This window comes from Hypanus sabinus, chromosome 11, assembly GCF_030144855.1.
Source record: "Hypanus sabinus isolate sHypSab1 chromosome 11, sHypSab1.hap1, whole genome shotgun sequence".
Classification (NCBI taxonomy): domain Eukaryota; kingdom Metazoa; phylum Chordata; class Chondrichthyes; order Myliobatiformes; family Dasyatidae; genus Hypanus; species Hypanus sabinus.
Window position 1 is genome coordinate 65,542,851 of NC_082716.1, and position 24,109 is coordinate 65,566,959.

The 24,109-nt window shown below is 41.6% G+C and overlaps 1 protein-coding gene across 9 annotated transcripts in view; it reads left to right on the forward strand.

The window, feature by feature from the left end:
- Window positions 1-486: 486 nt before the first annotated feature.
- The window catches only part of LOC132402052 (KN motif and ankyrin repeat domain-containing protein 4-like), a 113,637-nt gene continuing 90,014 nt past the window's right edge, over window positions 487-24,109 (forward strand). Inside the window, exons 1-2 of one of the 9 annotated variants that reach the window (XM_059984568.1) lie at window positions 3,423-3,648; window positions 4,260-4,346. The gene's annotated coding sequence lies outside the window, so the exon portion shown is untranslated. Of the gene's footprint in view, window positions 621-1,970; window positions 2,029-3,422; window positions 3,649-4,239; window positions 4,347-11,576; window positions 11,710-22,565; window positions 22,615-24,109 lie in introns of those variants that run through there. The other 8 variants (XM_059984567.1, XM_059984570.1, XM_059984563.1 and 5 more) reach the window with 8 other exon arrangements.

The following is a 24,109-nucleotide window of genomic DNA, read 5'->3' on the forward strand; positions in this document are numbered from 1 at the left end:
GCAGTACACTTCTCCATGAGGGCAATGCTTTCACCTGCCTCACAGTTAACCACGAACCTGCAAATATCCTTCTTCAGTTCTCACATGCTGCCTCCTGGAATGTGTCTCTATCTCCTGCAAAAAAAATGGGAGATGTTACATATCATGTCCTATGTTACGTCTAGGTGATGGCCCCAACACTAACCTCAGATACAAATTTATCTCCTCCTGTTGTCCACATGTCAGGAAGACAAGAATTTCTTTTCTTCTGTGTCTAAAACTAACTGCATTGTCAGCTAAATCTCAAAAGTCTAGGAAAAAATATCTCGCCTCTTTTTATCAAGGATAAAAACACTTTCCCTTTAAGAAGTGCAGGCTACCTTTAAGCAACACCAGTCATCTGTGATTTTTGGCCCCTGCTGATCTGCCTGCAACCAATGAACTTTGTGACTATGGTTGGCTGCACGTAGCTTCCATTTAAAACAGCGGGGAACACCAAATTAACATGTAGCCTGCAAAACATTGAACAGATGTGGGTTAATCTTGCACATGCCCATGTTCAGTGCTAGCTAACTTTCTTCTGATGAGGATAGATTTTACTATTTGGGTAAATGCTGAACACCTGAAAGCTCTGTGAATATGTGAGTACAGTGCCTCAAGATTACTTGATCTTCATATGGTCTGTTTGCAAAGTGGCTTCAAAGTTTCTTACATAAATAACTTCATTAGCTGTAGAGTGTTTTGAATCATTCTAAAGTCATGATAGGTACTATATAGATTTTTCTTAGGTGAGTAGATATATTCAGTTTCTCTGTTATATGCCTGTTGCCTGGTCTGGACACACTCCTTGTTGCCTGCCCTTTGAAGGGGCCAGATGCTTAATTGTTGACCAAAGTACCTCCAAAATGCCTGCTTCAGAAACCCACATTCAAACAGGAGAGTATAATCTCAACTGAATGAACTGAAGTTGTGTGTGAAAAATAAAACAGGTGGAAGTATGCATAGTCAGTCAACACACAATGTTTTCTCCTTGCTCTTCAATAAGTTTTGTTCCAGTTTGTTAAAACTGCACTACATTGTGCTAATGCATATGCATTTCACACACACACACACAAGGCCGCTGTTATATTCAGAGTAACACTTGTGAGGCTGCTTCCCCAAAGTAGGAGGTTTGCTCAAGCTTCTTGAGTGAGTTGAGCTTCCTCTCCGAGGTACACTCCACATGCTGGTGCTATTTGGCTCCTCATTGGTGCCTTTGTGATGGCCTTGTACCAAGTCAGCAATTACGTGCAAGTTAAAGCAACAAAATCCTCCAGATGCTCGAAATCTGGTTAAATCAGAAAATCTTGGGAATACTCGGCAATTATGGAGAGAAAACAGGAGTAATATTTTAGGCCAATAACCCTTCAATGACCTTCTGAAAGTCTCCTATGTTTTTTTGTTTTGTACCGTGCTGTGAGGGAAGTGTTTATCTTGCATTTTGTCATAAATGTTTTCCACTAATATTGAAGCATCAAACCTGACTGGTAATTTAAATTCTTTATTGCCAGGCTGCAGGCGCTAATGTCTGATTCCCATTACCGCCTCCTGTTTCTTCTTTAACTTCGCTTCAGTTTGATTTCCATGGTAGTAGCAACAGGAATAATTATCAATTTAATATATTGTTGCTAGATGCTTTCTTTGTCATTGTCTGAACATCTTTAAGACAAAGAGGACTGCCCATATAATCATGCAATTAGGCTGACAGTACTATTGCATCTTTTACCATTGCTTTTCCTTCTGTGTTTTGAAAGAGTTCCAGTGACTTCAGATACATGTTAATTTCAGGATTCAAGTTTGTCCTTCAAGTCTCCTGTAACAATCACAATTACTTAATCACTCTGCCACAGTGAGCCTCTGTTAATTATGTTCTGCAGTATGTTTAAAAGCTTTCCTTAATTTCAGTCCTGTTCTTATTCTATTAGAAGGTCGAAAGTGGGGATGGTCATTAACGATTGCAGAATGCTCAGTTAATAACTGCTCAGAAAGTGAGTCTGCTGTAGGAGCAAGGTAAGCAGGGGCTGGTAACATTCCTGCCACCCAAACGCCAGATGGTGACCAACTACTTCAACAGCAGAGATTCTGACCACTTGTTACTGATTTAATACCATGGGATCTCTATAGGGCAGCAACTCATTAGTGATATGCCAACTAAAGCAGATTGGAGTCTTGGAACTACGTGTAAGTTTCCTTCATTGCCTCATCCCAGGACAGCACTGTTCTTTCATAATGAGAAGTTTCTGTCCACAAATGTCTTCTGAAACTTGAATGTTTCCCTTACAGGTTGCATGAATAAAGAAACAGCCATGAGAGAATGTGAAACACATAGGCAGGGACTACTTTGTCTAATTTTTGCTGTGTGCATTGGTAGCTTATCTTCCCTGTAGAGTGCAGTAGGTTATATGAATCAAGATTAGCATTTTTTTTCTGGAAAGAATGGGAGATAATGTTTGAGATAAGATTTTTCAGAGGTGTTATTGCAAAATGCCTTGAACTAAAGTGCCTTGATTGATAAGAGTCAGAAAAATCTGCCATAATCTGCAACTACAAAGTGACAGCTATTAAAAGAAAATTGGGTGGGAAGTAACTGTAACAGAAGTTAAGCCGAAAATTGTTGACAAAAGAGTATGTTCAATATTGTGAATAGAAAGACTTATGAACAAGAAATGCGCCCATGTAGGAACTCATCTGGGTGTCCTATTCTATAAAATGTTATTTATGGGAGCTTACTATGTGCAAATGGCTCTCATCACATTTGTCACATCATAACTTTGACGCAATTTTAGAGACACTCCATTGACAATGAAGTGCTGCAGGGCATGCTGAAAGGCACGCGAAAAGCACTGAATCACAACAAATCTTCTTTCTCTGTCCATAAATCAAACAATTAATCACTAGTCAGAATACAATTGGCATGATTCCAAGCACTGTTGGATTATGATAATCACTTTACATTTAATATCATTACTTGCTAATGCTCATTATTAAATTTGATCTTTTATTTACCCTGGGAGTGCTGTCAAGGACAATGTAACCCGTTGGGTTCAAATCTTTCCACTTTGTACAATAAAGCTAACCCTGGCTTCGATTTGGTGAACTTGTTTTGAACAACGAAGAATACTTGAACTTGTCTTTGAAACAGCACTCACTCCTTCAGGTCTTAAACTCGCATTTGGTTTTCATAATGTGTAGACAAACCCTCAAGGAACGCTGCTTCATTTTACAGTTAGTAAGTTAAATGCAAGTGTAAGAAGTTAAATCTAACTTGATTCTTTGGTAAAGAGCTGATAGAAGAGTGTGCTGTTAATCAATATCATTGAACAATGCCTGGTATCGTAATAGTTAAGGAGCAAATGATCTGTGATGAATGCTAAAACTGGCAAGCAGTGTCTGTGTTCACCGGGGGTGTGTTCTTAAGACATTTTTTTCACGGACAAATAGCTGCAAACTAACCAGATTTATCCTGTTGACTTTGGCGTACATGAGCAGACCTTTATGGAGTGGCATCCAACATCCTGATTGCATCAGTAGAATAATTGAATCTATACTGCTTGGATTAAGAACATTTTACTTGAGTTTTCACATAACTGACTTCTCTAGTGTAGGGAATAAATACTGGAACTTTTGAAGGTAAGGCAACTTGCTGCTGGGAATGGGTGTGGAGGTTTTAAAATTATTCATCGCATTTAAATAGTAGTGATTTTAGTTAAGCTTATTGTTGAAATGTGAAATGTGTCTGCAGCTTGGGTGATGCACTTAATGCCTTTCAATCATTGAGAAAGGATAGATTTCCTTATGTATTATGTATAAAATGTTGTACTGAACATTGCAATAACAGTTAGTAACCCATGTAATTGTTACTGCAACTTATGAATAAGTTGTTTAAACAAATTCTCACAATTTGCCTGTTTGAAACAGAGGCCAGTGACTCTGATGTCGAATTAATGACCAGTCCAGTTGTCTTGAAGCAGAATTTGTTCACACTTACATGAAGCCACACTGCAAAGAGAGCTGTACCTACAGGGGATATTTTTTCAATAGTAGGCACATACAACATGGTTGTTTTGGATCAAGCCTAAATCTGCTCCACTTGTACGTAGTGAAATGAGAGTAAACAGACAATTAAGTCAGTCTGCATTAGATACAAATGGTATATTTTGTGTTGTTTGGCTGAATGTAAATTACTTTCAACAGATAGTGTTGACTTGTAGTTAAATACTGCACTTCAATACAAATTCCAGAGTTGCAAGACTTGCTCTACATCTCGTATGGTGTCTGCCTCATTGTCCATGTGAATGTTTGTTTGTACAAACTTGACCATAACAAAGGTAAGATCTTAAGTTTGGATTCTGACAAACTGAATCTGGTACTTGTTCTCTAGTTTAAACTATGAACTCTGCAAACTGATGATGGACTTCCTTTCAAAAGAGCAACATAATATTGTCCATAAATTAGGACATGAGCCTTGCTTTTAAAGTGATTTAATGTGAGGAATAAAAAATAAACAAGATGCTGGAAATCTTAGACAGTCTTCGGTTAAGGGTGGTTTGCTTCCACTCCAATTTTGTGGTGACTGATGAGTCCCACACAGGTTTGCAGACTCTGCCACAAGGTGTTTGAATGCTGGTCTGGCTGGCAGGTGAGTAGTTTATTCCCTTTGCTCAGCATGACTTCATGAAGGGCAGGTCCTGCCTCACAAACCTGTTTGCAGTCTTTGAGGAAGTGACAAAACAAACTGATGAAGGTAGGGTGGTGGATGTGGTGTATATGGATTTCAGTCAAAAATCAAGAGGTATGGAATCCAAGGAAACTTGGCTGCGTGGATTTAGAATTGGCTTACCCACAGAAGGCAGAGGGGTGGGTTGAAGATGGAACATAATCTGCCTGGAGTTTGGTGGTTGGTGGCGTTCGGCAGGGAACTGTTCAGGGACCCTTGCTTTTTGTGTTTCTTTTAATATAACTGATTTTGATGAGTGGAAGGATGGGTTGGTAAGTTTGCAGGTGACATGAAAGTTGGTAGTGTTGTGGATAGTGTAGAAGGTTGTCACAAGTTACAACAGGACACTGACTGGATGCAGAGCTCAGCTGAGAAGTGGCAGATGGAGTTCAAGTTGGAGAAGTTTGAAGTGATACACTTTGGAAAATCAGACTTAAACAGAGTACAGGGTTAATGCAGGATTCTTAGGAATGTGAAGGAACGAAAGAATATTAGGACCCATGCCAGCAGCTTTCTCAAAGTTGCTACACGTTGATGGGGTAGTTAAAGGGGTATATGGTGCGTTGGCTATCACTAGTCGGGGGTTTGAGTTCAACATGATTTTACAGCTCTATTAAACTCTGGTTTGACCATGCTTGGAAATTTGGTCATCTCATTATAGGAAGGATATGGAAGCTTTAGAGAGGCTACAGATGAAATGCAAACCAGAATGCTGCCTGTATTTGAGAGTAAGTCTTATGAAGAAAGGTTAAGTGAACTAGGCTTTCTCTTTGGAGTGATAGAGGATCATAGGTGACTTGATAGAGATGTACAAGATGGTAAGAGGTGTAGATCAAGTAGACAGCCAGGAGTTTTTCCCCAGGGTGTAAACGGCTAATATGAGAGGGCATAATTTTAAGGTGATTGGAGGAAGGTATAGTGGTGATGTCAGAGGTAGGTTTTCCACCCAGAGTGGTGAGTGTGTGGAACATGCTGAAGAGCTGTTTGTAGAGGCAGATACATCAGGAAATTTAAGAGACTTTTATATAGGTGCATGGATGTTAGAAAAATGGAGGACTATGTGGGAGGGGGAAGGTTAGATTGATCTTAGAATAGGTTAAAAGGTCAGCACAACATCATGGGCCAAGAGGCCGGTATGTGCTGTAATATTCTATGTTCTAGTTCATATGTTCCCACTGTAGAGACGCAGAGTTCTCTGTACCTTCCTGCAAACACCTCCATTTTGAATAAATTGGGATTTTTTGTGAATTCATGTGGATGTAACTTTCTCATTTTAAAGAATCTTTGAGAACATTTGAAGTGGTTTTCTGTCATCCCGGAGACCTCATCCTATGAGGCTCCAACAAATGAAACTTTATTGGGGTCTCTGTTGATAGGCATGTAAGTAACGTGCACATCCACCAAAACTGTGAGATGTGATCAAGGCCTCAAACCTCAGGATGCTGGTCTAGGAAATACGCTAAAGTTGGTTCACCTATCCTGACAATTGATTTTGATTCTGTGAAGATAGCATTATTGGTACTTCTGCTTTCTAATGTAGGCTCTCCATCTTCGCAGAGTACCTAGGAAACAGGAGATCACTGCTCTCCTTTCTCCATGAGCTTGAGGTTTGATTTGTGATCATGTTATTTAAATACTTTTCCTTGGTCAGTAGGAAGTAATGATGAAGCTTATTATTGATGTTTGCCGTCACTGAGCAATACCTCCTGACAAGTGGGAAGTGATCCACATTCTTCAGGGTTTGATTATGGAGCTAGATTGTAGGGATGCTGTTTTACATTGTGTCTCGTGTGCTTATTGTAAGGCCCATATTGTCAGGTGCTTTGGTGGAGGAATATACAACATCTTGAAATTTGTCCTGTGTATAAATACACAACCATCACCTGTGTATTCTAATTCAATGACTGAAGATGGAGTGATCTTGGTTTTCGAGTGCAGATGATAAAGGTTGAACAGTTCCTGTTCCTCTTATTGATTGTCTTCACTCCACATGCGAGCTTGTCGGAGCTGAAGTTCAGGACTGCAGTATAGTAGAGTGACAAGAGGGTTGGTGCTGTTTGTTTGACTCCAGCCTGCACCTGGGATTGGGTCTTTCCTGGACCTTTGTCTTGGATCACTTTATAAATGGGCTCAGATCAACAAAATATCCTCCAAGTTGAATCTCAAAGTTGATGCAAACTAATGGAGGACCGATACTTTATCTCTCAGTGTTGTGACAGCAGCAGGTTTAAGCAACAGCACTGAGAGATAAAGCATCAGCCATCCATTGGTTTACAACTTCAGGGAACATCTCCAGAGAGAAGTTCAGGATTCCGTTTCAAATGATTCCATAGTTAATATCTGGGATCAGTATCTACGGCCAAGTTCAAGTTCAACCATATAGTCTGAATACAGCCAAATGAAACAGCATTCCTTTGGGACCAATGTGCAAAACGCAGTACCTATAGTCATGCGCAGCACAAATAACGTATCACACATAAAAGATAGCAGTGAAGGTACAGCCACACAAAAAAATATAATATAACCCAAGTCCCTGAGTGCCATCCTGTAGATTGATGGTTCATGGATGTTGTCAGCAAGAGCAAGCACGACGCAGTCTGCAGATTGACGCAGCCCAGTTTGAGTTCCACTGAGCAAACTGTGGAGGGAAGCACCGCTGGGAGAAGCCAGACCTCAGTCCAGCATGGACTCCACTCACACCACCTCTGGGTGGCTGCAACAGGTGACACTAGGGCATGAGGCATGGTCTGTGCTACAACCCAGGCTACACAGCTTCCTCGCCATCAGTCTCACTAATAATCAGCGAACAGTACTTGTAGTATTCTACATTACCAATGTCCAATGGGGTCTTCAGATCACAAGAAGAAAAGCCAAGACAATCCCTTGCAGTTAGATTGTACACCACCTTCGTAAACTAACCAAGTTGCTTTTCTGTAGCAGGCAGTAACACAGTCCGCACCAACCAACTCCCCCGCTAACAAGCACTTCGCTGATGGGGTAGACCTGCAGTTCTTAATGGGCTTAATGTCCGGAAGTGCCCTGATTGTAAAAAATAAATACACTTTAAAAGGAGATGGTAGCACCTTTGGTTGGACCCTGAGAGGCTGCTGCATCTGAAGGTTTCACCATTTTACCAAGGAATGATTCCAATGAATGGTGAGGATCAACATCTTCTTCCAGGGAGTTACAGAAATCCATGGCCAGGGAACATTTGAGAGAGGGATTCAGGGATCAGGGAGAGTTCCAAGTGGGTGTCAAACAGATGAAAACTTCAGAGCGCAGAGCAGCATGTCATAAATGCTACAACCCAGAGGACTGTGGATGCTGAGTGATGGTAACTAAGTGATATGGTTTTGGAATCCAGAATGGTGGAAGTTGACAGGAAAATGTAGTTGAGACCAAAGAGATCAGTTGTGTTGTTATTTAATGGCTTGACAGGCCTACATTTAATGTCTCTCAATTCTTGTTACCCTCCTTTGATGCATATTCCTTCGTGCATTTGCACAATAGTGATTACCAGTCTGTGTTTTGAATTTCCTTTTAACCTAGCCTCTACAGTGTCTTGAGTGGGAGTTCCGGACCACCAGTGCTTTGTGCAGTGAATGAACACGTGTTAGAAAACAGGATCAGTGTTATGTCAGCTATATCTATCTATGTTTTTTTCTGAAATTAATATATTGAAGCAAACATAAAAGCCAATAATTTCATCTGTATCTTGCTATCTTGAATGCATGCACATTAAAAAGGGATAATGTTTTGCTTTTCGACAATTACCAGAGATCAACATTTGAAAATAGGGTAGATCTTCAGAGAAAAATAATCTGATAAATTAAAGTGACAAATTGCTTTGTACTTTATTCAGACAATTTCCTTAATCTTCCACATCTGCTTCTATTGTCGAGGAGAGTGAAATGCAACAGTTGACCTCTTGCCGACTTCAATGTGATAACTCTGGGTTGTTCCTCCCAGAGGGACCCCCTACCACTGGCAAAACAAAATATCTGCTTTTTAGCTCCGGATCCCTCTTAAATCTTGGGATTGCAGTTCAGAGTAATAAAGATGAAATCATTTCTCATCTCACGCTAAATTGAATACAGTATTGCCATCATAGAATACAATACGAAGTCTTTGTAAAATGCAGATAGGAACAGCTGTAATCTCCCACAGTTAACTACCTTCCCCGCAGCTCGGCAGTTTTACATTTCCCCATCTTTTTGTTGAACCGTAGCCCAGAAACTGAGCCATCTATTGGTTTGAAGATTGATATCAAGGCAAGAATTGGAGTCCAATTTAACCCTTGATACAACATGATTAGAGGCTAACGGTACAAGATTTATTAATTCACAGCAAAAGAAGTCATGAATAATAAAAATAACTTCAGTTCCAATATCTTATCTGTGCCTTGTTAAAATGTGTAAATGAGGGTGGGCCAATGATCAGATAAGAAAGGGTAAAAATTTGGCAAGTTCAAAGTAAATTTATTATCAAAGTGCAATTGTCACCATATACAATCCTGAGATTCATTTTCTTGTGGGCATACTCAATAAATAAAGGAAGGTCATTTTCTATCAATTGCTGCTGAGAATTTGTCAGTTTTGATGCTATCTACGGTGACATGCCGATGTTCATAGACTGGTCAGTATGTAGAGCACTTGTGAAAGTATAGCTGAGCAATCGGCTGCTTTGGGAGGCATGGGAGGGGAAGAAAGACAAAGAAAATTACTGACTACATTCCCATAAGACCATAAGGCAAAGGAACAGAATTAGGCCATCCAGTCCATTGAACCTGCTCCACCATTCCATCATGACTGGTGCCAGATCCCACTCAACCCCATACACCTCTTGTCATATCCTTTGATGCCCTGACCGATCAGGAAATTGTCAACTTCCACCTTAAATATACCCATGGACTTGGCCTCCACCACAGTCTGTGGCAGAGCATACCACAGATTCACAACGCTGGCTAAAAAATTCCTCCTTACCTCTGTTCTAAAAGGTCGCCTCCCCCCCCTCAATTTTGAGGCTGTACCCTCTAGTTCTGGATACCCTCACCAAAGGAAACATCCTCTCCACATCCACCCTAGCTAGTCCCTTCAATATTCAGTAGGTTTCAATGAGAATTCCCCCCCTCCACCCCACATTCTTCTAAATTCCGATGAGTACAGGCCCAAAACTGCCAAACATACCTCGTTTTTGACCCCTTCATTCCCAGAATCAACCTTGTGAGCCTCCTCTGACTGTCTCCAATGATAACACATACTTTCTGAGATTTGGGGTCCAAAACTGTTGATAATACTCTAAATGTGTCTTGACTAGTGCCTTTATATTTCCTTGCTATTCTCCAACATTGCATTTGCCTTCCTAACCACAGACTTAACCTGTAAATTAACCTTCTGGGAGTGTTTCATAAGGACTCTCAAGTCCCTTTTCACCTCCGATGTTCAAACCTTCTCCCAATTTACCTAATAGTCCACACTATTGTTCCTTTTACCAAAATGCATTGTCATACATTTCCCAATACTATTCCATCTGCCACTTTTTTTGCCCATTCTTCCAATTTGTCTGAGAACTGCTGCAATCACGTTGCTTCCTCAGCACTACCTACCCCTGTAAAGTATTGCTGTTCTCACGCCTTCTTCTCATTATTACCACCAGCAAGATGTGCAGGAGCCTGAAGGCACACACCTAATGTTTTGGACCAGCTTTTTCCTCTCTGCCATCAGATTAATGAATAGTCGACGAACACTACCTGCCATTTGTCTTTTGCACCATTTATGCATTTTATTCTTATTTTAACTTTTAGTGATTTTTTTATGTCTTGCTGTGTGCTGCTGTGGCAAAAACAAATTTTGTGACATATGCCAGTGATAATAAACCTGATTCTGATTCTACTCTTTACGTCCATGGGAAACTACTTTCAATCCAAGTGAACAAGTCAAAGTTATGGGTACCAGGTTTCTTATGTGCCTTCCTGTATGGATGCTCCACACTGTACTCCTGATGATTACATGGAAGCTGGTAACTCCAGACCCCTCCCATTTCATAACATTCTTCAGTAAACTCAGCAGGTCAATGCAAAATCAAGGGAGTGATACATTAAATAATATTAAACTTCTGCTTAAAGATTTTGTTTTACAATGGCTTTGATTTTTCTTACTGCCTAGTGTCACACTTTTGAAGATCAGGGACTGCATGACCCCACCCAAATGAACATGCAAACATCAGTGGAAATACTTTGAGCATCAGAAGGGGAATAGGGATTTAGATTTTGGGTGTGGTGCTGTTTAAGATGAGAAACGTTGTGGAGAAACATTGGACCATTTAACTGTTGTAAGCAACTTGCATTTCAAATGCCTTTAAATTTCTTTAAAAGAAACTGTTCCATTGCAAATGGCAATGTAATGAGAGTGTTGTTTTGAAGTACAAGCAGCTTCGAAGGAGAATCTATTGCAGTTAAGAGAAAGTCAAGGCATTTCTTCTGTGGTATGTCTTAATCTTTGACTTTGGAGACAGATGGTTTAGATTCCCTGCTGGTTAGCAGGAATTCAGAGGGGCAGAGTAGAAAATGCCTTGTGGAATAATAGTCAGCACGATTTAGATTATGACATTCCTGTTCGATTCTCCTTTTTTTATCTTCCGTTCCACCTGACTGCAGCAAAGATAGCTTGACAGTACAGTACATTTTTTAAGAGAATGCAAATGTGCCTTTTGGCAAACTGCCAAAAATGGTTCAGAGCTGAGCAGCTCTGCAATGAAGAGGGAGACAAGAAGGAATAAAACCTCTTATATTTTGCTGGCCTTGCAAAACTGGTTGACTTTTATTTTTACCATCACACTACAGAAAGGACTGCTCTAAAGGAGGATATGGAGTGTTAGTCTGCTTCCTTTCCAGTCCTGACGAAGGATCTTGGCCTGATATGTCGACTGTTTATTTCCCTCCATCATAGGCGCTGCCTGAGTTCCTCCAGCATTTTGTGAGTGTTGCTCGAGATTTCAGCATTTGCAGAATCTCTTGTGCTTGTGACTATTGTCTTCTACGGCTTTGATTTGTAAATTCCTTTATACATCTATATAATTAAGTGACAATATTCAAATAGTTGGAATGCATGTGTCTTTTCTGCTCTCAACCTGTGTTAGAAGGACAATCAGTCTAATACATAATGGTGGATTGTACTGTATATTATTTCATATTCCATCAGCTCTGATCCACATTGAAGTTAAGTAGATGGAAGGTCAAAATCTCCTTGATCTTTTACATGCTTTAATAAGCAGCTGATACAGCTTTGCCTGAAGCCGGCAGGCTCCTGTCCAGCACATTGGGTTCTAATGGCATTGAGGCAGTTGTCTGCTGATAGTTCAGCAATAGCAATGTCGAACAAATATGAGCAATGAGCTTCCCTCCAGGTCAATCCAATGCCAGGAATGCCACGTTTCAAACTTTCCATACCTCCTTTTGAGTTCAGGAGGATGAGGTATTCTTCCTCTGAGCTTCTCTTCCTCTGCCTTAGATCTTTCCAGCACAGTCCTGCCCTTTTCCAATCACGGAGGCACTTTGTGCTAAGAGCCTGTCACTGTTTCCATGGATTTACTGAGCTTCCGTAGCAGGCGGCCTGCACGAGTTGTGGGACGTAAGACATGTGAAATTTAAAAGGTATCTGAAAAGAGTACACAGTTCCCCTTACTTCATTCCCCTCTGGTCAAAGCCAAGGCAACAATCTCCATTCAGCTTCACCATGTGGACCCTGGTGCCTGTGGGCAGGCAGGTTTAGTTTATCAGTGGATGCTGACTGGGACTGGGTTCGATGTCTTCCAGTCCAGTAGTCTTCACACCTGGAATGCACTAGGAAGGCGGCACCTTCAAGGAAGCACTTCAAAAGATGAATCTTTTTTTCAAAAAAAAACAGTTCTTTTACAAGGGTTTTAAAAAGTAAATTTATTAATTATTCATGGCAATACATTTTAAGGTTCCCGATACTAAATCTATTCAGAGTGGCTGTTTGTAAAGCTGCAGAGCTCTTGGCCATTCTGCTGTGCTATTAGCACAAACAGCACAGGAATATTAGTAGATCATTCACCCCATGAGCCAGCTTTGGCATACAATTATTGCTCATACCTACCCATCATAATTCTATAGATGTTAATACATGTATCCAATAAAGGTTGTTCCATACACTCTGTATGTAGAGAAGCTTCCTAACTTCTCAGTTTACATCCAATATCCTTTTGATTAGACATTTCTCACAAGAATTTCTCTTCGGGTCTCCTATCAACTCTTGTCATTATCCTTAAAACCATTAAACTAATCCTATTAATATTTTGTAATACAAGCAGAAGATTCTGTCCAGATCAACTAGCAGGGGTATTTGCAAACATTTTTTGTGTCTCCCTGCTTCTGTCTGGGGTTCCCACATGCTTTCAGAATCCAATTTCAACCTGCTACCTAAGAACATACAAGGTAACATGTCTTAATGATAACTGCCCAGTAGCTTTGACACTGAGTATCATGAAGTGCTTCGGGCTAGTCGTGGCACACATTGACTCCAGCTTCCCAGACAACCTTGACTTACTGCAATTCACCTACCACTGAAACAGGTCTACAGTAGGTGCCATCTCCTTGGCTCTACATTCATTGCAGGAGCATCTGAACAGTGGAAACCTACCCTCTGTCAGGTGGTTGTTGTTTTATTGACTATAGTGCTATCTGCACTACTATAATTCTAAGCAACCTCATCACTAAACTCAGAGACCTAGCAGTTGATATCTCCCTTAGCAACTAGATATTTAACACCCTGACCCACAGATTGCAATCAGTAAGGATGGCAGAAATACCTCCACCACAATTATTCTCAACACTGGTGCTCCGGGGGTGAATTTTAGCCCCCAACTCCACTCAGAATCAATATCTCAAATAATGATGAGTTGCAGTACAGGAAGGAGATAGCATCAGGTTTTTTTTTAAATTTTCTCTCCATTTTAAAAAAAAGTCAACCCTTTCATTTCTTCTACCAAAATGCATGACCATACACTTCCTAACACTATATTCCATCTGCCATTTCTTTGCCCATTCTCCTGATCTCTCTAACTCTTTCAGCAGCCTTTCTACTTGCTTCAAACCTATCTTCCCTTCCACCTATCTTCATATTGTCTGCAAATTTTGCAACAAAGCTATCAATTCCATCATCCAATCATTGACAAATAACATAAAAAGAATTGATCCCAACACAGACCACTGTGGAACATCACTAGTCACTGGCAGCCAGCTAGAAAAGGCTCCGTTTATTCCCACTCTTTGCCTTCTGCCAATCAGCCTCTGCTTTATCCATGCTAGAATCTTTCTTGTAATACAATGGGCTTGTAGCTTGTTAAGCAGCCTCTTGTATGTCACCTTGTCAAAGGCCTTCTGAAAATCCAAGTGCACAATATCAACCCACTCTCCTTTGTCTACCCTGCTTGATATTTCTTCAAAGAACAGATTTGTTAGGCAAGATTTTCCCTTGAGGAAACCATGCTGACTATGGCCTAGTTTAACTTGTGCCTCCAAGTATCCTGAGACCTCATCCTTAATAATCAACTCCTACATCTTCCCAACCACTGAGGTCAGACTAACTGGCCTATCGTTTGCTTCCTTCTGCATCTCTCCCTTCATGAAGAGTGGAGTGACATTTGCAATTTTCCAATCTTCTAAAACCATTCCAGAATCTAGGGAATCTAGGTTCTTGAAAGATCATTAGTAATGCCTCCATAATCTCTTCAACTGCTTCTTTCAGAAGCACGAGGTACACACCAACTGGTCCAGGTGACTTACCTACCTTCAGACCTTTAAGTTTCCCAGGACCCTTCTCTCTAGCTATGGTAACTTCACACACTTCATGACCCCTAACACTTGGAACATCTAGCATACTGTTAGTGTCTTCCACAGTGAAGACTGGCACAAAATACTTATTCTGTTTGTCCATCATTTTGTTGTCCCCTATTGCTACCTCTCTAGCATTATTTTCTAGCAATCCGATACCCACTCTCACCACTCTTTTACACTTTGTGTATCTGAAGAAACTTTTGGTATCCTTTTTAATATTATTAGCTAGCTTACTTTCATATTCCATCTTTACCTTAATAGCTTTTTTAGTTGCCTTCAGTTGGTTTTTAAAAGTTTCCCAATGCTCTAACTTCCTGTTATTTTTTGCTCTATTATATGCCCTCCCTTTGGCTTTTATGTTGACTTTGACTTCTCTCGTTAGCCACATTTATGCTATCTTTCTTTTAGAATATTTCTTTCTCTTGGGGATGTATATATCCTGTCCCTTCTGAATTGCTTCCAGAAAATTCCAGCCGTTACTGCTCTGCCATCATCCCTGCTGGTGTTCTTTCCCAATAAATTTTGGCCAACTCCTCTCTGCTGCCTCTGTAATTCCCTTTACTCGACTGTATTACTGATACATCTAACTTTAGCTTCACTTTCTCAAATATACATGATGAATTCAATCATATTATGATCACTTTCCCCTTAGGGTTCTTTTACCTTAAGCTCTCTAATCAATTCTGGTTCATTGCACAACAGCTGATCCTCAAGTGGGCTCAAACACGAGCTGCTCTACAAAGCCATGTCTAGAAATTTTCCCTCCTGGAATTCAGCACCAACCTCATTTTCCCAATCTTCCTGCAGGTGGAAGACCCCATGACCATTGTAACATTGTTGTTTTGGCTTGCATTTTCTATCTCCCGCTCTAATTTGTAGATCACATCCTTACTACTGTTTGGGGGTCTGTATACAACTCCCACCAGGGCTTTTTTTTACCCTTGCAGTTCCTTAGCTCTATTCGCAATGTTTCAACACCTTCTGACTCTATGTCACCTCTTTCTAATGATTTGATTTCATTTTTTTTAATCAAAAGAGCAACGCCACCCCCTCTGCCTTCCTGCCTGTTCTTTCGATACAATGTGTGTCCTTGGACATTAAGCTCCCAGCTATAATCTTTTAGCCATGATTCAGTGACGCCGACAACATCCCGCCTGCCAATCTGCAACTGCTTCGACTACCTTCTTCCATACACTGCACACATTCAAATACAACACCTTCAATCCTGTATTCACCCTTTGATTTTGTCCATCTTTTGCGTTGCAGCTCATCCTGTTGACTGCAATTTTGCCCCATCAGCTTCTCCTCACTACACATTGTTTGTAAACCAGCTCCCTCATCTTCAGCACTATCGTCTGCCTTTCCTGCCATACTACTTGCATTGAAATACAGTATATGCGATGCAGGATACTAGTCACACCATGCTCAAGTTTTTGATTCCTAACTTTGTCTGAGGTCTTACCAACATCTGCCTCCACAATCTCTCCACTAACTGTTCTGGCATTCTGGTTCCCATCCCCCTGCAACTCTAGTTTAAACCTCACTCTGCAGCATTAACAAACCTTCCTGCTGGGATATTAGTCCCTCTCCAGTTCAGGTGCAAACCGTCCCTTCTGTACAGTTTCCACCTTCTCTGGAGGAGAGCTCAATGATTCAACAATCTTATGCCCTCCCTCCTACACCAACTGTTCAGCCACATATTAAACTCTGTTATCTTCCTAGTTCTGGCCTTACTAGCATGTGGCACAGTTGGCAATCCTGACATTATAACCCTGGAGGTCCTGCCCTTTAATTTAGCACCTAACTCCCTGAGTTCCCCATGCAGAACCTTGTCACTCATCCTACCCATGTCATTAGTACCTACATGGCCCATGACTTCTGGCTGTTCACCCTCCCAGTTAAGAATGCTGAGGACTCATCCCGAACCCTGGCACCCGGGAGGCAACTTACCATCCGGGAATCCTGTTGTCACTCACAGAACCTCCTGTCCATTCCCCTAACGAATCCCTTATCACCACAGTGTGCTTTTTTGTCCCCCTTCCCTTCTGCATCACAGAGGCAGACCCGGTGCCAGACACCCGACCACTGTGACTTTCCACTATTAGGTCATCCCCTCCCCCAACATATCCAAAGTGTTGAGGGGGATGGCCACAAGGATACTTTGCATTTAACACCTTCCTGACTGTCACCCAGTTTCCTGTGTCCTGCACCTTGGGTGTAACTACCTCTCTCTATTTGTCCTATCTATCACGCCCCCCTCCCCCTGTCTCTCGAATGATCCAGGGTTCATCCGGTTCCAGCTCCAACTCCTTAATGTGGTTTGTTAGAAGCTGCAGCTGGATGCACTTCTCACAGGTCAGGGACACAGAAGGTCCCCTTGTCTTCCCACATCCCACAAGGGGCACATTCAACCACCCTGTCAGGAATCTCTAATGTCCTAGCTGAGCAGATATAGAAAACAGAATGACAAAAGAAACTTGAGCTTTGCTCTCTCTGACTGAAGGCCCTCTTCACTGAAACCTCAAGGTCACCATTTTGACTACGACAACTCTGGCTGCTGCCCCTGGCCCTGCCTTTCTTTAATTTGCTCTCGCTAACCAATCCTAAATGCCGATTGGTCACTGGTTTAAAGCTTTTTTTTCCACTGTCCTGACCTGCTGCTGCCTTTTATCTTCAGACAGTGGTCCCCTCCTCTCAAAACTCCGATGCCCAGATTGGTCAAAGCTCTTTATCATGTCACTTAAGATTCATCTTCTGCATTCCCACTTGGGTTTCTTCCCTGCAAATCTTGGAGCTGCCAGTAACGAGCATGGAGAAAGGTTTCACCAGGACATTGTAGTCATGGAAAAACAGTTTCAGGGCAACTAGAATTCATCAATGCTGTCTGGCTGGTTATTGTTGGACACTTAGCAAGCTGCCTCAGACACTGAATACAAATGAAAATGGTCAACAAAATATTTTTAGCTTAGTTGAACTATTGCAAATCTCAGCACTGTTGTGCAATTAAATGAACTTTATTCAATTAAAATTGAATTCTTATGTGATGCGAGAATCCTGTGGAAGCAACACTTCTGGAAAAAATTGTTGTCAAGTGTTACCTTTCCTTCCTCACGTTAGCTCGAGAATTCTATTCTTTGAATTGTTACCAGTTTCCAGGGGATATCGAGTAGTTTTGCATTTCCTCAGCTGTAAAGAGTAATGTAAATGAATTATTTGATTAGATTATTTAAATATACAGATGGGAATATCTTCATCTGGGTTACACAGAAACTGCTGTAAGGTTGACATTACTATAATTCTGTACAAGACAAAAATAAAAACACGTACAAACAAGCTGGATGATTTCAGCAGGTCGGGCAGCGTCCGTTGAAAGGAGCAGTCAATGCTTCGGACCGAGACCCTTCGTCAGGACTGAAGAAGGAGGGGGCAGGGGCCCTATAAAGAAAGCAGGGGGATTGGGAAGGTGCAGGTGAAAAACCAATCAGAGGAAAGATCAAGGGGTGGGGGGGGGGAAGCAGGGAGGGGATAGGCAGGAGAGGTGAAGAAGGAATGTAAGGGGAAAGCAATATGGGTCGTAGAAGAAGGCAGAATCGTGAGAGGGGTGACAGGCAGCTAGAAGAGGAGGCAGAGTGAAAGTGTGATAGGGAGGGAATTACCAGAAGTTGGAGAATTCAATGTTCGTGCCAAGGGGCTGGAGGCTACCCAGACGGTATATGAGGTGTTGCTCCTCCAACCTGAGTTTGGTCTCATCATGGCGGTAGAGGAGGCCATGTATGGACAAATGCAAATGGGAATGTGAAAGAGAGTTGAAGTGGGTGACTTGATTTGACTTGACTTGAAATAACTCTAATATATAGTAAAAGCAGGAATTATATGATAAGTACACAGCCTATCCCCTATCACACTTTCACTCTGCCTCCTCTTCTAGCTGCCTGTCACCTCTCTCACGATTCTGCCTTCTTCTATGACCCATATTGCTTTCCTCTTACATTCCTTCTTCACCTCTCCGGCCTATCCCCTCCCTGCTTCCCCTCCCCCACCCCTTGATCTTTCCTCTGATTGGTTTTTCACCTGCACCTTCCCCCTCCCCCCATCTTCTTTATAGGACCCCTGCCCCCTCCTCCTTCAGTCCTGACGAAGGGTCTCAGCCCGAAACGTTGACTGCTCGTTTCAATGGATGCTGCCCGATCTGCTGAGTTCATCCAGCTTGTTTGTACGTGTTGATTTGACCACAGCATCTGCAGTGTACTTTGTGTTTAAAAATAAAAACACTTTCTCTCAGACCTACAATAGCTCCCAAACACTATTAGATGTTTTCTACTTACTGCATTTTTCTATTAATTCAAAATCGGTTGTTGCTCTTCTGAATTCTACTTCCTCAATTCAGTGAAGCTTCTGAAACACTGTTCCACACACGCTTCCTCCTTTCTCCATTCCTAGTTTTCTGACTAAGACACATTACACTATCTTCTAATCTCATTCTGTTTGTGGGAGTATCTGTAGTTCAGCAAAGAGTGTGTGATTCTTGGTGTAACCTTCCTGAGGTGCTGCAGATTGCTGCCAGCAAAGCTTTTATTATTTCAAAAAAATATTCATGATTGAAATATTTCCAAAGAAACTGGGAAAAGAAAAACATGCATTGTAACATTCAGTGTAAACCTTTTTTGAAAAAATAACAAAACAACACCATTGTCTCTAACATGGCTCCCTGGGGTGCTCTTCCTTTCTTTGTTAGAGGGGGTTTCACCACCCAACTCTGCCCTCTGTGTGGTAGTGCACGGAGCCCAAACTGTGGTCCTTCCCCACAGAGACGTTGCATTGGCTGCACCAAGTTTCAATGCATATGTCGACACATACCCCTGGTGTCTAGAATGCGCTTGTTGGTTGTATTCCTTTACAGATATCTCACTGTGTTGGAATACCATCAAGACCGGGTACACCAAAGGGTGTCCTTCAGTGAGCTGATGACCTTCCAGCATCACTTGATGACCGTCTCGGTGTGTATTGGATACACTGAGACATTTGGGCTGTAATGTAACTGAACTAGGACACAGTCTCCTGTATACATCTCTACATTTTTTCATAAAATCTACTATCCACAATGAGTTGTTTAACCGTTTCTTCCCTATCACTGCTGCCCTGAGGGCAACTTCCTTTGGGAGTAATGTGTTGTCCATTGAGAAAAGCTTTGACTGTTAGGACACCTCTCGCTGCCAGCCAAGTAAGACCTCAGTGCCTGTTGGTCAAATTGGGTGATGAGGTTATCTGCCAGATGGTTTTGACCAGGAAACTAACCTACAGAATCCTTGGTAACCCTGTCCTGCAGTATGTTCTGCACTGCCCACTCCCTGACGGACTTGTGGTCAAAGATGTTTACTTGGAAGTACTCTGCCACAGAATAGTGTGGCAACATGCAGCTGACTGGGGTGGTGCACTTCAGAGGGGCCAGGCCTGTTTTCCACAACACCACGAACTGGTAGAACCCCAGAATATAGGGGCACTTGGTAGCCACATACTGGTACTTTGGAATTACACACCATCTGATGCAATCGCACATGAAGTTCGTTAGCATGATGAGGGCAACATTGGGTATGCTCCCAGCAAAGCTTCTCTGTGTAGGTCTAGGGCGAACGATCAGCTTGTGCTCCTGAAGCTTCTAAGTACATAGAGCTAATTATAAGAAGCACATTTAGCTACGAAGTGTTTGATGTGAAGTCAGGTATTCAACCATAGATCTAAATTGGATTCAAAGTTAATTTCTCATTAGTTGTAGTTTCAGTGGTGGTTATAGCTCATTAAGCAGAATGGTTGTCTCATTTATGGCTTCAATATCAAAAGAACATGGGCATATAGAAGATGGATGAGCAGATAGTTGGCTGATGGGCTTAAATGTGACAATTCTGTGTTTTAGAGCACATTTGCAGAATTGATTCAGAGTTTCAGAATGTTGAGAGTATGTTCATCCCTAGCCACTTCACTTTCAACACTGAAATAGTTGCTTTATTTTCAAAGTCCTGTGCTTAAAAATTGTAACTCCCTTGCACTGGCCTATAGTTGACTCCAAGTCTCCTGGTTTCCACTCAGAACCTGCAAGGGCCACAAATGGTGTAACATCATCACAGAACCAATCTAGCTGCCAGGTCCTCACAGTCTGTGTTACAGCCGTTCTGTTCCATTACAACCCTGTTAAATCATGATTGCTCAGTCTAGAAACGGAACCTATTTTTATTTAGAGGTACAGAGCAGAAAACTCCTGTCCATCCCTTTGAGCCACACCACCCAGCAACCTCCGACAACCCCAATTTAACCCTAAAGTTGTACATACTTTGATAATAAATGTATTTTGAACCTAATCACAGGACAATTTACAATGAACAATTAACCTACCCGCCATGTCTTGGACTGTAGGAGGAAACTCAAGGATCTAGAGAAAACACACAGGGAGGATGAACAGAAACTCCGTACAGAGGACACTGGGATTGAACTCTTAGTTACAGTGTCTTGAGCTGTAATACTACGACACTTCATATTTTGCACACTTTTTCTTGTAGGAGCCCATGTAACACATGTCAGATCGTATGAGTAATTGTTTTCTGGCATCGAGCAGCGGCCATCTGGACATTGACATACCTTGTCCCAGCACAATTCACTTTCACACGGCTGACGTTTCCTTGGCATCGTTTGTACTGCCAATGACATCAGAGGTCGTGCCGTGTATCTTCCCTCTGCTACAGCCAGAAACTGGATTCTCAAAGAAATCCGGGGTTCAGAAATGAGATTGCAATTAATGGGTCTGTACTATTTCGTTGATGTCCTGCACGCCCACCCACCTATCTTTCCCCTTACCCGGACTCGCCTATGGTGGTTAATTTGCGGAATTTTGTTACCAGGTGCTGCTATGGGGGCCAGGTCATTGAGTGTACTTAAGGCAGAGCTTGATAGGTTCTTGATTGGACACGGCATCAAAGCTATGGGGAGTAGGTCGGAGAGTGGGCCGAGAAGGGGAAAAAAGGATCAACCATGATTGAATGGCGGAGCAGACTCAATGGGCTAAGTGGCCTAATTCTGCTTCTATGCTTTATGACCTATCAGCTTGTGCTTGTCCCCCTCAAGGCAGAAAGGACACAAGTCACTTGTATCCTTATTTATATTAATATCTGCTCTTCATAATTTCATAACTGCAGAATAATCTCTAGCAATTATCATTATGCCTGGCAATGTTTTGCAAGTGGAAGGCACTCAGGGCTCACAGTGGATTTCCTCCAAAGTGTATCATACAGTGTGCTAGACAAAAGATGTGCTTTGAAGTCTAGTCAATGGTTATGCATGAAAAGCACAGAGCCAATTTTCACAAAGAGCATTATGATTGTAACACTATCTGTTTTAGTCTTATTGAATAAGTATTTGTTGAGAGATGTTTAGAAGAATGAGGGGGAATCTCATTGAAACCTGCTGAATTTTGAAAGGCTTCGAGTGGATGTGAAGAGAATGCTTCCTGTTGTGGGTGAATCTAGGACCAGAATCTAGGACACAGCCTCAGAATGGAGAAACGTCCATTTAGGACAGACATGAGGAGGAATTTCTTCAGCCAGAGGGTGGTGAATCTGTGGAATTCATTGCCCCAGATGCCTGTATGGAGGGCAAGTCATTGGATATATTTAAAGCAGAGGTTTATAGGTTCTTGCTTACTAAGAGTGTCAAAGGTTATGAGGAGAAGTCGGGAGAATGGGGTTGACAGGGATAATAAGTCATCCATGATGGAATGGTGAAGGAGACTCAATGGTCTGCATGGCTGAAATTCTGCTCCTGTGTCTTGTGGTCTTAAAACAATAAAAATAATACTTCTGCCTTTAGCTGTAGTAATACCATGTGATATTTTTGTCACCTGAGTGAGCAGACAGCCTGAGTTTAATATTTGAAAACTGATACCTCTAACTGTGTAGCATTCCTTCCGTCTTGCAGTGGAGTTGCTGTCTATATCTCCTCGAGCCTCTGGAGCAGGACATAAGCCTTAAGGCTTGAGGTGGGGATGCTTCCTTCTCAGTCACAACTTAATGTTCTGAACTTTAAATCACAACTCTTGAATAAGAAAAAGGTGAAGAAGAGCAACTTCCCTACAACCATTCCGTCCTTGAACTAACGTACGCAACTCTAACTATTAATTCAGTATCGCAACCCTGTGACCACTCTGATCACTTTGCACTATAGTGGACTTCATTTGTTCTAATTGTGTTCTTTCTTGTAAAAATAGTGTAAAGTATATGTTTGTTTTTCTTCGAATGCCACATATCTGATACAATGTGTCTGTTATGCTGCTGCTAGTAAGTTCTTCACTTCTCTTTTGCTTAGGTGTATTTGTACCTATGACAATACAATCAACTTTGACCTTAAAGGAAACAGGATTAAGTAGGTTTTTATTCACCACTCAAAGCATAGTAGTCTTTATTCCAGTCCGTAATCTCTGTTATGTAACTCAGCTGGAAAAAAAAAGACCACCATCATAAATGAATAGACGATAAGTATTTTATATGTTATAAATTAAAAAGATGTTACGGCAAGGCAAAATAACCAACGCCTGTTGGTCATGACAACTAATCCCAGGCTGATTGATCATTGTTCCGATCAACACCTCAAATATTCTTGAGTAAACTATTTAGACAGTCATGCTTTGGGATGCACTGTTGACTTTGGCAGTTTTGGTAGCTGTATGGTTTTTCTGAATAAAAGGCTATTTTGTGTTCCAGCTTTATCCTGTCTCCTGGTTTCGGGTCTCATCAGTAGTTATAGGTGAGTGAACACAAGAAATTAGCTACAGGACATGCTAATATCGACATGCTAATTTCTGTAGAAGACTTGCATGCAATTCTACAATGGCAGCAAGCTCAATCTGAGGTGGCCCATTTGAAGTTAATTGAAATCGTGACCCGCAGGTTATCAGTGAGTGCAATGATGTTGGTAGCAAACACTAAGCAGAACTCATGTGAGTCAGCTGTTGTGTCCATGACCAACTTTCAGTTCAATGCTGATCCACGAGCTGTATTTAACTATTATGAAGGTATATTCTGGGTAAAGTTTGCCAGTAAACATGACTCCTGGAAGACACACAATTTGTTCCAAAAGTAGGGTACTGCTAAACACGACCATTATTTCAACTTCATTCTGCCTTTAAAAACCGCATGACCTACTGTTTGATGAAACTGCCCAACAGCTAACAGGCATTTTTGGAGAGCAGTCATCTCTCTTCAACGTTCACTACCATTGCGTAAAACTCATTAAACACAATATCAATGGCTTCATCGCATATGCCCATGTCATTAATAGTGAATATGAAAAGTTCAAGCTGGGTAACATGACTGAATCACAAGTCCGAACATCTGATGTTTATTTGTGGACTTCAGGTCCTGGCCAGACTTCAGGGATGAAGGGGTTAACCTATGAGGAGAGATTGAATCACCTGAGACTATACTCCCCGGAGTTCTGAAGAATGAGAGGGGATCTTATAGAAACACACAAAATTT